General features: G+C 42.5%; 1 pseudogene across 1 annotated transcript in view; it reads left to right on the top strand.

The window, feature by feature from the left end:
• The window catches only part of LOC106606828 (phospholipid phosphatase 3-like), a 34,329-nt pseudogene that overhangs the window by 2,070 nt on the left and 17,826 nt on the right, over positions 1-14,433 (top strand). The gene's annotated exons all lie outside the window — the stretch shown is intronic.

The raw sequence follows: 14,433 nt of genomic DNA, 5'->3' as shown, positions 1-14,433 counted from the left end.
AGCATTGGATAATGGCCCTACAGTTTGAATGCTGATAGGGTTAGCAGTGTTAAGCCATAATGTGGAACATGAGGCAATCTGACAATCACACACAAACACAGAGGGACTATTGGGTTGCTACTTTGTGGTAGTTATCATTGGTTACTCCTCAACTAACATGAGTGAAACACAATTGTGTGCCTAACTACACCCCTGAACTGAAATGGGGTGTCGATCAGCCTCTCTGGTGCTGGCACTATGTGAAAGCAGGGAAGAGTGGTTTGTTTTGAAGTCGTTAACATGACACAAACAGGACTATAAGGCGGAACCCGTCCAGGCAGACAGACAGGTCTGCCAGGCGCACCGTTGGCGGTTACGAGCTGCCTGTTGCTTCCCAGACAAACACTGACAGACAGGTTCACTCTCACCGTACAGCCTGTTATTCCTCCTTGCCTGCAGGTATGCTATTGCCTCCTCCTCTGCTAGGTAGCATGCTTGACACTCACCTAAGTGTTTAGGAAGTGGCTGGAAAGTGCCAGACAGAGACTGACTGGCCCAGAGTCAGAAGATGGGAAGGAAATATACTTCTTCAGTTCTTCTTAGCTCCGCCTAATGAGAACACGTGGGCTGGTGTTGACTTTCCTTATCCCTGACTGCTGGTTGCATTTCAACACTAGGATTGACTCAATCACCGGGTTGCATGCTTGAAAGAACATGAGTGAGAGGAAGTGAGAGATTTAGAAAGTGTCTTTTTAAAGTCTCTCAAGACAAAGGGCAGCATGGCATGCTTGCCATTATCTTCCACAATTCACTACCATCATCTCTGGTATCATCCTCTTCCCCCATTCACCACCATCACCTCTGGTATCATCCTCTTCCCCCATTCACCACCATCACCTCTATCGTCATCTTCCCCCATTCAACACCATCATCTCTGGTATCGTCATCTTCCCCCATTCACCACCATCATCTCTGGTATCGTCATCTTCCCCCATTCACCACCATCATCTCTGGTATCGTCATCTTCCCCCATTCACCACCATCATCTCTGGTATCATCCTCTTCCCCCATTCACCACCATCACCTCTGGTATCATCCTCTTCCCCCATTCACCACCATCACCTCTGGTATCATCCTCTTCCCCCATTCACCACCATCACCTCTGGTATCATCCTCTTCCCCATTCACCACCATCACCTCTGGTATCATCCCCTTCCCCCATTCACCACCATCACCTCTGGTATCATCATCTTCCCCCATTCACCACCATCACCTCTGGTATCATCATCTTCCCCATTCACCACCATCACCTCTGGTATCATCATCTTCCCCCATTCACCACCATCACCTCTGGTATCACCCTCTTCTGGCATCAGCCTTGTTAATTTAGTAGGAAGTAGGCAGTAGGAAGTTCTCTCATCCATTTATATGCAGATAATACAGTCTTATACTCAGCTGGCCCCTCCCCGGATTTTGTGTTAAATGCTCTACAACAAAGCTTTCTTAGTGTCCAACAAGCTTTCTCTACCCTTACCTTGTTCTGAACACCTCCAAAACAAAGGTAATGTGGTTGGGGAAGAGGAATGCCCCTCTTCCCACAGGGGTTATGACTACCTCTGAGGGTTTAGAGCTTGAGGTAGTCACCTCATACAAGTACTTGGGAGTATGGCTAGACAGTACACTGTCCTTCTCTCAGCACATATCAAATCTGCAGGTTAAAGTTAAGTCTAGACTTGGTTTCCTCTATCGTAATCGCTCCTCTTTCACCCCAGCTGCCAAACTAACCCTGATTCAAATGACCACTACCCATACTAGATTACGGATACATAGTTTATAGATCAGCAGGTAAGGGTGCTCTCGAGCGGCTAGATGTTCTTTACCATTCGGCTTTGCCACCAATGCTCCTTATAGGACACATCACTGCCACTCTATACTCTAAACTGTTCATCTATGTATACCCGATGCAAGACCCACTGGTTGATGCTTATTTATAAAACCCTCTGAGGCCTCACTCCCCCCTATCTGAGATATCTACAGCAGCCCTCATCCTCCACATACAACACCCGTTCTGCCAGTCACATTCTGTTAAAGGTCCCCAAAGCACACACATCCCTGGGTCGCTCCTCTTTTGAGTTCGCTGCAGCTAGCGGCTGGAACGAGCTGCAACAAACACTCAAACTGGACCGTTTTATCTCAATCTCTTCATTCAAAGACTCAATCATGGACAATCTTACTGACAGTTGTGACTGCTTTGTGTGATGTATTGTTGTTTCTACCTTCTTTCCCTTTGTGCTGTTGTCTGTGCCCAATAATGTTTGTACCATGTTTTGTGCTGCTACCATGTTGTGTTGCTACCATGCTGTGTTGTCATGTGTTGCTGCCTTGCTATGTTGTTGTCTTAGGTCTCTCTTTATGTAGTTTTGTGTTGTCTCTCTTGTCGTAATGTTTGTCTTATATTCATATGTTATTTATTTTTATTTCTTTATTTAAAAAATCCCAGCCCCCGTCCCTGTAGGAGGTGTTTTGCCTTTTCGTAGGCCGTCATTGTAAATAAGAATTTGTTCTTAAATGACTTGCCTAGTTAAATAAAGGTTAAATTAAATAAATGAAAATTATAATGTACTTTTGGTTCTTTCCTGATAGATATGATTGGCATCACTATCATCAGCTATATTGTGAATTAACAGTATGCCTTGTGTCTAGTTGTCTCTGTCTCAACTCCAACAGTATGTCGTGTCTCTAGTTGTCTCTGTCTCAACTCCAACAGTATGTCGTGTCTCTAGTTGTCTCTGTCTCAACTCCAACAGTATGTCGTGTCTCTAGTTGTCTCTGTCTCAACTCCAACAGTATGCCTTGTCTCTAGTTGTCTCTGTCTCAACTCCAACAGTATGCCGTGTCTCTAGTTGTCTCTGTCTCAACTCCAACAGTATGTCGTGTCTCTAGTTGTCTCTGTCTCAACTCCAACAGTATGTCGTGTCTCTAGTTGTCTCTGTCTCAACTCCAACAGTATTCCTTGTCTCTAGTTGTCTCTGTCTCAACTCCAACAGTATGCCTTGTCTCTAGTTGTCTCTGTCTCAACTCCAACAGTATGTCGTGTCTCTAGTTGTCTCCTCTCCAACAGTATGCCTTGTCTCTAGTTGTCTCTGTCTCAACTCCAACAGTATGTCGTGTCTCTAGTTGTCTCCTCTCCAACAGTATGGCTTGTCTCTAGTTGTCTCTGTCTCAACTCCAACAGTATGTCGTGTCTCTAGTTGTCTCCTCTCCAACAGTATGCCTTGTCTCTAGTTGTCTCTGTCTCAACTCCAACAGTATGTCGTGTCTCTAGTTGTCTCCTCTCCAACAGTATGCCTTGTCTCTAGTTGTCTCCTCTCCAACAGTATGCCTTGTCTCTAGTTGTCTCTGTCTCAACTCCAACAGTATGTCGTGTCTCTAGTTGTCTCCTCTCCAACAGTATGCCTTGTCTCTAGTTGTCTCCTCTCCAACAGTATGCCTTGTCTCTAGTTGTCTCCTCTCCAACAGTATGTCGTGTCTCTAGTTGTCTCCTCTCCAACAGTATGTCGTGTCTCTAGTTGTCTCCTCTCCAACAGTATGCCTTGTCTCTAGTTGTCTCAACTCCAACAGTATGCCTTGTCTCTAGTTGTCTCCTCTCCAACAGTATGTCGTGTCTCTAGTTGTCTCCTCTCCAACAGTATGTCGTGTCTCTAGTTGTCTCCTCTCCAACAGTATGCCTTGTCTCTAGTTGTCTCAACTCCAACAGTATGCCTTGTCTCTAGTTGTCTCCTCTCCAACAGTATGTCGTGTCTCTAGTTGTCTCCTCTCCAACAGTATGCCTTGTCTCTAGTTGTCTCCTCTCCAACAGTATGCCTTGTCTCTAGTTGTCTCCTCTCCAACAGTATGTCGTGTCTCTAGTTGTCTCCTCTCCAACAGTATGCCTTGTCTCTAGTTGTCTCCTCTCCAACAGTATGTCGTGTCTCTAGTTGTCTCCTCTCCAACAGTATGCCTTGTCTCTAGTTGTCTCCTCTCCAACAGTATGCCTTGTCTCTAGTTGTCTCCTTTCCAACAGTATGCCGTGTCTCTAGTTGTCTCCTCTCCAACAGTATGCCTTGTCTCTAGTTGTCTCCTCTCCAACAGTATGCCTTGTCTCTAGTTGTCTCCTCTCCAACAGTATGTCGTGTCTCTAGTTGTCTCCTCTCCAACAGTATGCCTTGTCTCTAGTTGTCTCCTCTCCAACAGTATGCCTTGTCTCTAGTTGTCTCCTCTCCAACAGTATGTCGTATCTCTAGTTGTCTCCTCTCCAACAGTATGCCTTGTCTCAGGGAGTTCCATCCTAATTTTCCCTAAATGTCAGCAGCAGATTCCTCAGGCTGTTGACCCCTCGTTATCTGCCCCGTCAAGGGACTCATTTATTACTGTCACTCTGGAATTCCCCCAAGGCATCGCATTCTAATGGCCTTATAAGTTAGGAGTGAATCCACTTCTTTGCTCAGTGTGGTCCCTTCTGTCTCAGACAGTACTTTCCTTCTAAGTGTTTACTGCAGTGAAGTAAACACGTTAACACTGTGGTATGGCATTATGAATGACTGTTATTAACACAGTGGTATGGCATTATGAATGACTGTTATTAACACGGTGGTATGGCATTATGAATGACTGTTATTAACACGGTGGTATGGCATTATGAATGACTGTTATTAACACGGTGGTATGGCATTATGAATGACTGTTATTAACACGGTGGTATGGCATTATGAATGACTGTTATTAACACGGTGGTATGGCATTATGAATGACTATTATAAACACGGTGGTATGGCATTATGAATGACTGTTATAAACACGGTGGTATGGTGTTATGAATGACTGTTATTAACAGGGTGGTATGGCATTATGAATGACTGTTATTAACACGGTGGTATGGCATTATGAATGACTGTTATTAACACGGTGGTATGACATTATGAATGACTGTTATTAACACGGTGGTATGGCGTTATGAATGACTGTTATTAACACGGTGGTATGGCATTATGAATGACTGTTATTAACATGGTGGTATGGCATTATGAATGACTGTTATTAACACGGTGGTATGGTGTTATGAATGACTGTTATTAACATGGTGGTTGGCATTATGAATGACTGTTATTAACATGGTGGTATGGCATTATGAATGACTGTTATTAACACGGTGGTATGGTGTTATGAATGACTGTTATTAACACGGTGGTTGGCATTATGAATGACTGTTATTAACACGGTGGTATGGTGTTATGAATGACTGTTAATCAGAGCCTAAAACCAGGATCACTTCATAATTTGACTTAAATACGTGTGTGTGTGTGTGTGTGTGTGTGTGTGTGTGTGTGTGTGTGTGTGTGTGTGTGTGTGTGTGTGTGTGTGTGTGTGTGTGTGTGTGTGTGTGTGTGTGTGTGTGTGTGTGTGTGTGTGTGTGTGTGTGTGTGTGAGTGAGACCAGGTAATACTGTCCCCAGATCAAAAATAAGTCTAAGTGGGATGATTGATGTTTCACAGAGAGATCATTTTTCTACTGTGTCAGTATGTCTCTCAAGCATACGGATGTCTCAATCTGTGTGTGTGCATTCCTCCTGCACACATTATTGAGATTTCAAAAGAAGAGCTCAGGTCTGAACAGAATCCATGTCCTGAGGCCATGCTATGCTAGAGACACGGCGTCCAGCAGCATAGGCAGGGTCAGAGGTGAGGGGTCAGTCATTGACCTACCTGTGGGCAGGCTGAGACCAGCTTGCCTGCCTCCTATACAGCTGAGACCAGCTTGCCTGGCTGCCTGTCTCTCTCTCCAGCACAGGTGGTCCTCACTCTGTCATCACAGTTATTTGGGCCCTTAAAAGTAATTGGAAGGTGATCTGAAGTCTTGAGTAGTTTGTGAAAACCATCAATTACAGTGACCACACAGTCATTCATATTTGCTCAGGATAAAGATTCATAGATGAAATTAGACCCAAATCAATAGCAAAATTAGAGCATGGATTTGGCTGCCTCGAGTAAGCTGGGTCAAATGTTTTTGAATAGCACTTAAAACTTCTTACGGATCATTGGGACGCTAGCGTCTCACCTCGACAACATCCGGTGAAATTGCAGAGCGCGAAATTCAAATTACAAAAATCGTAATATTAAACATTCTTGAAAATACAAGTGTCATACATCATTTAAAAGCTTAACTTCTTGTTAATCCAGCCGCTTCATCAGATTTCAAAAAGGCTTTACGGCGAAAGCACACCATGCGATTATCTGAGGACAGCACACAAAAGCATTACTTACATTTCCAACCAAGCAGAGGCGTCACGAAAGTCAGAAAAAGCGATAAAATAAATCACTTACCTTTGAAGATTTCATCTGGTTGCAATCAGAAGGGTCCCAGCTACATAACAAATGGTCTTTTTGTTCAATAAAGTCCTTCTTTATATCCCAAAAGAGTCAGTTTCATTGGTGTGCTTGACTCAGTAATCCACCGGTTTCCCTCGTTCAAAATGCATACAAATGAATCCCGTAAATTACCAATAAACTTCTTCCAAACATATCAAACAACATTCCTAATCAATCCTCAGGTACCCTAATATGTAAATAAACGATCAAATTTAAGACGGGGAATACCGGAGACCATTACCGGAGATAAATAACGAAGTACGCGCCCTCACCGGAACGCGCAACAAACACTACAGCCAAAATGGGAGCCACTTACTAAAACTACAAATTCTAGCTCATTTTTCAAAAAACAAGCCTGAAACTCTTTCTAAAGACTGTTGACATCTAGTGGAAGCCCTAGGAACTGCAATCTGGAAGGTATTCCTTTTATATTCCCATTGACAGCCATAGTAATCAGGGGTGAGCTGAAAAAAAGAAAATTCTGGATGGATTGTCCTTGGGTTTTCGCCTGCCATATCAGTTCTGTTATACTCACAGACATTATTTTAACCTCTATGGGCTATGTGGGACGCAAGCGTCCCACCCCTGGTACACCCTATCAACAACAGGTGAAATATCAAGAGCGCCAAATTTGAAAACAATTAAATGTCATAATTCAAATTTCTCAAACATACAACTATCTTACACCCTTTGAAAGATTAACATCTCCTTAATCTAACCACGTTGTCCGATTTCAAAAAGGCTTTACGGCGAAAGCATAAAGTTAGATTATGTTAGGAGAGTACATTGACAATAGCTGTGTGTAATGTTTTGTCAATTCAAAGACAGGCGTCACCAAAAGCAGAAAACCAGCTAAAATTATGCACTAACCTTTGACAATCTCCATCAGATGACACTCCTAGGACATTATGTTAGACAATACATGCATTTTTTGTTCTATCAAGTTCATATTTATATCCAAAAACAGCGTTTTACTATGGCGTTGATGTTGAGGAAATCGTTTCCCTCCAATAACCGCCAGTCAATCAACACAACAAATTAAATAATTACTATTCGAAAACATTGGTAAAATATTATATTGTCATTCAAAGAATTATAGATTTACATCTCTTGAACGCAACCGAATTGCCAGATTTAAAAATAACCTTACTGGGAAATCACACTTTGCAATAATCTGAGCACTGCGCCCAGAAAAACGAACTAACCGCCATGTTGGAGAGATCTAAAATCGAAAATACTATGTAAATAATCCATTACCTTTGATTCTCTTCATCAGATGTCACTTCCAGGAATCCCAGGTCCATAACAAATGTAGTTTTGTTCGAAAAAGCTCATAATTTATGTCCAAAAAGCTCTGTGTTGTTAGCACATGATCTATGCCCCCCGGACTTCTCTTCATGAACGAGGGGGGAAAAAATATTTACGTTCGTTCAAACATGTCAAACGTTGTATAGCATAAATCATTAGTGCCTTTTTTAACCAGAACATGAATAATATTCAAGGCGGACGATTGCATTCTCTTTTAAAACGTATTGGAACGAGAGTACCCAACATGAACTCGCGCGCCAGAGTCTAATCGGCCACCACCGTTCCAAGGCTCTTGTTCGGTCAGATCTCACAGTATAAGACTCAAAACACTTTGTAAAGACTGGTGACATCTAGTGGAAGCCATAGGAAGTGCTCAACAATTAATAAGCCCCTGTGTGTTTCAATGGCATAGGCTTAAAGGTAATTCAACACATCAGGTATCCACTTCCTGTCAGAATTTGTCTCAGGGTTTTGACTGCCATATGAGTTCTGTTATACTTACAGACACCATTCAAACAGTTTTAGAAAATTCAGAGTGTTTTCTATCCAAACCTGAACAATAATATGTATATTCTAGCTTCTGAGTTGGTGTAGGAGGCAGTTAAAAATGGGCACATATTCTTTTCAAAATTCTCAATACTGCTCCCTAGACCCAACAGGTTAACAGTTTTGGAAACTTTAGAGTGTTTTCTATCCAATACTACACATATGCATATCCTAACTTCTGGGCTTGAGTAACAGGCAGTTTACTTTGGCCACCTCACTCATCCAAACTTCCGAATACTGCCCCCTAGCCCAAATAAGTTTTTAAGCTCTCTCTGAGAGACAGTGACCGGTAGAGACCACAGAGACGATTGATTACTAGTTGTGTGTTGGACTGAGTGTGTGTGTGTGTAGGACTGAGTGAGTGTGTGTGTGTGTGTGTGTGTGTGTGTGTGTGTGTGTGTGTGTGTGTGTGTGTTTGTGTGTGTGTGTGTGTGTGTGTGTGTGTGTGTGTGTGTGTGCGACTGAGTGTGTGTGTGTGTGTCTGTTTGTAGGAGGGTAAGAAGACGTGAGGTAGCTCGCCAGAGAGGAAGGCCTATTTCTCCCGGAGTGATCAGAGAAATGGTCCTTGCTATCTGGGATCCTTGGGACGTCCCTACCCCATTGACGTTTACATTTAAAAGGGTTAGGGTTAGGTAAGGGTTATGGTTAGGGTTAGATTAAGGATAGGGGATAGGGTTTAGGGTAGGGATAGCATTAACCTCAGAGTGAGTTCAAAGGTCCACTTCCTTCCTGCTTATCTCCGCTCGCTTTCCCGCTGTTTCTTCTCCTTGCTTCAACCATTTTGGGATGGAAGGTGTCCCAGAAGAGGGCAGGACGCGTGGTGAAGTGTGCATCTGTGTGCGTGTGTGTGTGTTTTCTTGGGCATACAGTATGTTTGTGTAAATGGGCTTGTGTTTCTGTTCAGCTGGCAGGGAAAGCTGTCAAGTGAGACAGTGAGAGGGCCAGCATGCTGCAGCATGCCACTGCGTCAGGAATATTTTAAGCAGTCCTCTCGCTCTGGGCCTGTGTTTGTAACCGTGCGTGTGAGTTTGTCTCTGTGTTTTTAGTGCTCTTGCATGGTCATGTTGAACAGTATGCGCTTGCGTGCATGTGCCTCTGTTTACAAATTCACTGATGCATTTTCACTCAATGTTTTTAGCCCTAATGGAATACATGATGAAGTCATTACATGGGAACATGGCAATATTCTGACGTTGACAGATGCAGCTTCCAATAAAATAAACCTGATCAAACGATTAGCTGAAGGAAAAAGTGATACTGCTCTTTACCCAGTTGCTGTAGGGCATTTCCATCTAAAAGGAGCCATGAGCACCAACATGTTAAGTTCATAGGAGCATGTCAAATCAAAACTAAGAGTCTATATTTTTGAGAAATTAAGCCATATATACATTTTCCAATTATTTTCCATCCTAAAAATTGATTTGTGGTCAAACAGATGGAGAAAGGATCTTAGACAACATCTAGCAGGAAAAATCTGACAAGGTATTAGAAATGCATCAGTATTGAAGTAAAGACCCCTGCCAACTAATATCAGCACTTATAATTCGTTTTGGAGAAATTATTTGCCTCCAGTAAGTTTAAGAAACATTGCCTTGTGCCTTGTAATTCCGTTATAAAAAACACACATTATCTTTCAGATATTTTCAAATTTCTCTCCCTAATGAGGAGTGAGGATAATGAAAGTTCACAGAAGTAATAGGTAAAGGTAGACCTACCAGTTAGTTATAGTGTTTTTACTAGAGGTCGACTGATTAATCGGAATGGCCGATTAATTAGGGCCGATTTCATGTTTTCATAACAATTGGTAATCGGTATTTTTGGACACCGATTTGCCGATTTATTTTTTAGAATTATTTTAGTTATTTATTTTTTAATTTTTAAATTTTTTTAAATTAACTATTTTTTTGTATTTAATTTTTGTATTTTTATTTAACTAGGCAAGTCAGTTAAGAACACATTCTTATTTTCAATGACGGCCTAGGAACGGTGGGTTAACTGCCTTGTTCAGGGGCAGAACGACAGATTTTTACCTTGTCAGCTCGGGGATTCGTTTTTGCAACCTTTCGGTTACTAGTCCAACGCTCTAACCACCTGCCTTACATTGCACTCCACGAGGAGCCTGCATGGCAGGCTGACTACCTGTTACGCGAGGGCAGCAAGAAGCCAAGGTAAGTTGCTAGCTAGCATTAAACTTATCTTATAAAAAACAATCAATCTTAACATAATCACTAGTTAACTACACATGGTTGATGATATTACTAGTTTATCTACCGTGTCCTGCGTTGCATATAATCGATGCGGTGCCTGTTAATTACTCATTGAATCACAGCCTACTTCGACAAATGGGTGATGATTTAACATGCGCATTTGCGAAAAAAAGCACTGTCGTTGCACCAATGTACCTAACCATAAACATCAATGCCTTTCTTTAAAATCAATACACAAGTATATATTTTTAAACCTGCATATTTAGTTAATATTGCCTGCTAACATGAATTTCTTATAACTAGGGAAATTGTGTCACTTCTCTTGCGTTCCGTGCAAGCAGTCAAGGTATATGCAGCAGTTTGGGCCGCCTGGCTCATTGCGAACTGTGTGAAGTCCATTTATTCCTAACAAAGGCCGTAATTAATTTGCCAGAATTGTGCATATTTATGACATAACATTGAAGGTTGTACAATGTAACAGCAATATTTAGACTTAGGGATGCCATCCGTTAGATAAAATACGGAACGGTTCCGTATTTCACTGAAAGAATAAACGTTTTGTTTTCGAAATGATAGTTTCCGGATTCGACCATTTTAACGACCAAAGGCTCGTATTTCTGTGTGTTATTATGTTATAATTAAGTCTATGATTTGATAGAGCAGTCTGACTGAGCGATGGTAGGCACCAGCAGGCTCGTAAGCATTCATTCAAACAGCACTTTCGTGTGTTTTCCAGCAGCTCTTCGCAATGCTTCAAGCATTGTGCTGTTTATGACTTCAAGCCTATCAACTCCCGAGATTAGTCTGGTGTAACCGATGTGAAATGGCTAGCTAGTTAGCGGGGTGCGCGCTAATAGCGTTTCAGTCGGTGACATCACTCGCTCTGAGACTTGGAGTAGTTGTTCCCCTTGCTCTGCAATGGCCGCGGCTTTTATGGAGCGATGGGTAACGATGCTTCGAGGATGGCTGTTGATGATGTGTTCCTGGTTCAAGCCCAGGTAGGAGCAAGGAGAGGGACGGAAGCTATACTGTTACACTGGCAATACTAAAGTGCCTATAAGAATATCCAATAGTCAAAGGTATATGAAATACAAATGGTATAGAGAGAAATAGTCCTATAATTCCTGTAATAACTACAACCTAAAACTTCTTACCTGGGAATATTGAAGACTCATGTTAAAAGGAACCACCAGCTTTCACATGTTCTCATGTTCTGAGCAAGGAACTTAAATGTTAGCTTTTTTACATGGCACATATTGCACTTTTACTTTCTTCTCCAACACTTTGTTTTTGCATTATTTAAACCAAATTGAACATGTTTCATTATTTATTTGAGGCTAAATTGATTTTATTGATGTATTATATTAAGTTAAAATAAGTGTTCATTCAGTATTATTGTAATTGTCATTATTACAAAAAAAAAAAAATTGGCCGATTAATCGGTAGCGGCTTTTTTTGGTCCTCCAATAATCGTTATCGGCATCGGCGTTGACAAATCATAATCGGTCGACCTCTAGTTTGTACTGATAAAGTTTATTAATTATTAAGTGATTAAAACTCATAATTCTGTTACCAAATTGGAATTACTGGAAAATCGGTACTAAAATTTCTGCAATTGAATTGACTACAATGGGAAATCATAGTCGTCACAAACCACAGATGGGTCACCTACTACAGATGGGTCCCTTCAACTGACATACTGTTATGTTCAGCTCATAACTGTTCTTTTCCTCTTTCTCTCGTCTGGGGGGGCCGCATAAGTGCTTTTTCGGTCCAAATAGTGTAAATAAAAAATAATAATTATCTGGTTGGAAAAACCCTTTCAGTGTAAACTTAAATGACTAAAGCCACATATAAAGTAGAAAAGACAATGGATGTATATATTTTTAAATACCGTAAAACGTATTAGAGAGAGGCTTCTATTTGAGTCAGGTGTCTATTTCTGTAATTGCACACAGCTTTTGCTATTTTGCATAGTTAATTGTTTAATTCCAGTATTTACTTCCAGAATTGTAATCATTTTCTTAATTTCCGACACAAATATGTTATCAGTTACACACTGTCACATTTCTTTTATCATAGTATGCCTCTCTCTCTCTCTCTCTCTCACTCTCTCTCTCTCTCTCAAAACGTGGCTATTTGAGACTGCTTTTAATTGAAGTTTTACGGTACTGTAATTTTTGAGAACTAACAATCACCAAAATGAAAGGTAGACAGTCATGGAGAATAGAAAATTCCCAAAACATGAATATGTCAGTATTGGTTTTGCTATTATGTTTAAGCAAAAGAACACGGAATTAGCTATGGCAAAATGCCTAGAATTGCAGGAAATTACATTTAAAACTACAAACAATTCTCTACACCGCCTAGATAGGAGCCTCTAAATAAAATTCAGAAATTCAGCCTCACTGATGGGTTGATCACGCCCATTGGCCTGAAACAGCCCCCGGCTGGGTGAGGCAGGGTGGGGAGTGGGAGCAGTGGCTTTCTCCTCTGTAGGTAAGGATCCACTGTAGGGGTCAGAGGTCAGCTTGGGGTATCTCCCACACCCAAATTGCTACAAATTCCTTTGGTGAAGTGAGTTTTTCCATATAATCGGTGTTAAGAGTGAAGGGTAAAGCCTAGTCCCATTGTGTGTTGGTCTGCAGTCTCTGGTTCCCCCCCAACCCCCCATTCCCTGTCTGTCAAAACAAATGAGTCCTCCTTCTACCCCCTGCTCCTCCATGTTGGCTTTCAGACAGCCCCCCTCCTAGTGCCCTCCCAGCATGGCCCCCTATCTACCCCATCATCCTATCCTCCTGACACATCTTACCTGCCAGATCCCCCTTTATCCACCTCAGCCCCAACCCTCTTCTGTCTGGCTGTCTGAAGCTCTTCCAACCACAGACAAACCACTAAACCAAACAGTCTGACAGCCCAGTCCTCACTGCACATATCATATACCACAGACAAGCAGACAGAGCACTCCCCCCACCCTTACTGTCACACTGCAGACTGACAGCCGCCTCTCCAGCCACCCAGCCTGAACCACACACACCCTTACCTTCACGCTAAGCCACAGACCACCAAACCCCTTTACATACATACCACCGAGACCGGCAGGCAGGCCCCTTTATGTTCCCCTACTCTCAGTCAGCCATCCCTCGCCACACATACCCTTAGCTCCAGAGCACGGCTGCAGTGCTGCAGGAAGAAGTCAGTGGAGTGTGGTTAGAACAGAGAGGCTAGGGGGGAAGCGTGTCTGGACCTGACGACAGCTACAGTGACAGTTACACAGCCTGGAAACTAGAGACAGCACTACCGATAGTGGGTGGGAGGGAGGGGGGTTCAGAGGCTTGGAAATTAGCTGCAGTCTTTCATCTCTTCCTCCTGACTTGTTTTTTGAGTTAGCTCTGTTGTTTCGTGGGAACTATGGACAGATAGTGTTGCTGCCTATGGACAGATAGACCGTGTATGGAGTGATTATGTTAGTGATTATGTGTACAGTAAATAACATTCTGGTTGTGTGTGTATGTGAGTCCAGCTGCAGCAGATGCTGCTGATATCAGATAGTCAGTGAGATGCCATGGGCTGTTTTTTTTCCCCAGGCTTTGTCCCTTGATGATCAGTCTTTTTGTGTAGGCATCATGGCAGACAAAACAGTGAGCAGTGCACCCAGTTAGAACAATCCAGACAATTTAGGAGAGGGGACAGCAACGTCCCCCCCCCCCCATCCTGTACCACCTGGATCAGCCCAACAAGTAAAAGCTGGGAGAAAGGACACCGTAGTGCTCATCCACACACACACACACACACACACACACACACACACACACACACACACACACACACACACACACACACACACACACACACACACACACACACACACACACAGTCGCTCTAATCAGGAGGATGGTGGTTTACTAGTCATAATCACAGCCCAGGTGCCAATGACTTCAGCTCCTGTCTTGAGACTTACCTGGCTCACCCCTGTATAGTGGGTGTGT

Source organism: Salmo salar, chromosome ssa06 (assembly GCF_905237065.1).
Source record: "Salmo salar chromosome ssa06, Ssal_v3.1, whole genome shotgun sequence".
Taxonomy (NCBI): domain Eukaryota; kingdom Metazoa; phylum Chordata; class Actinopteri; order Salmoniformes; family Salmonidae; genus Salmo; species Salmo salar.
Note: the sequence above shows the minus strand (reverse complement) of the source record. Positions and strands in the feature narration are given on the sequence as shown.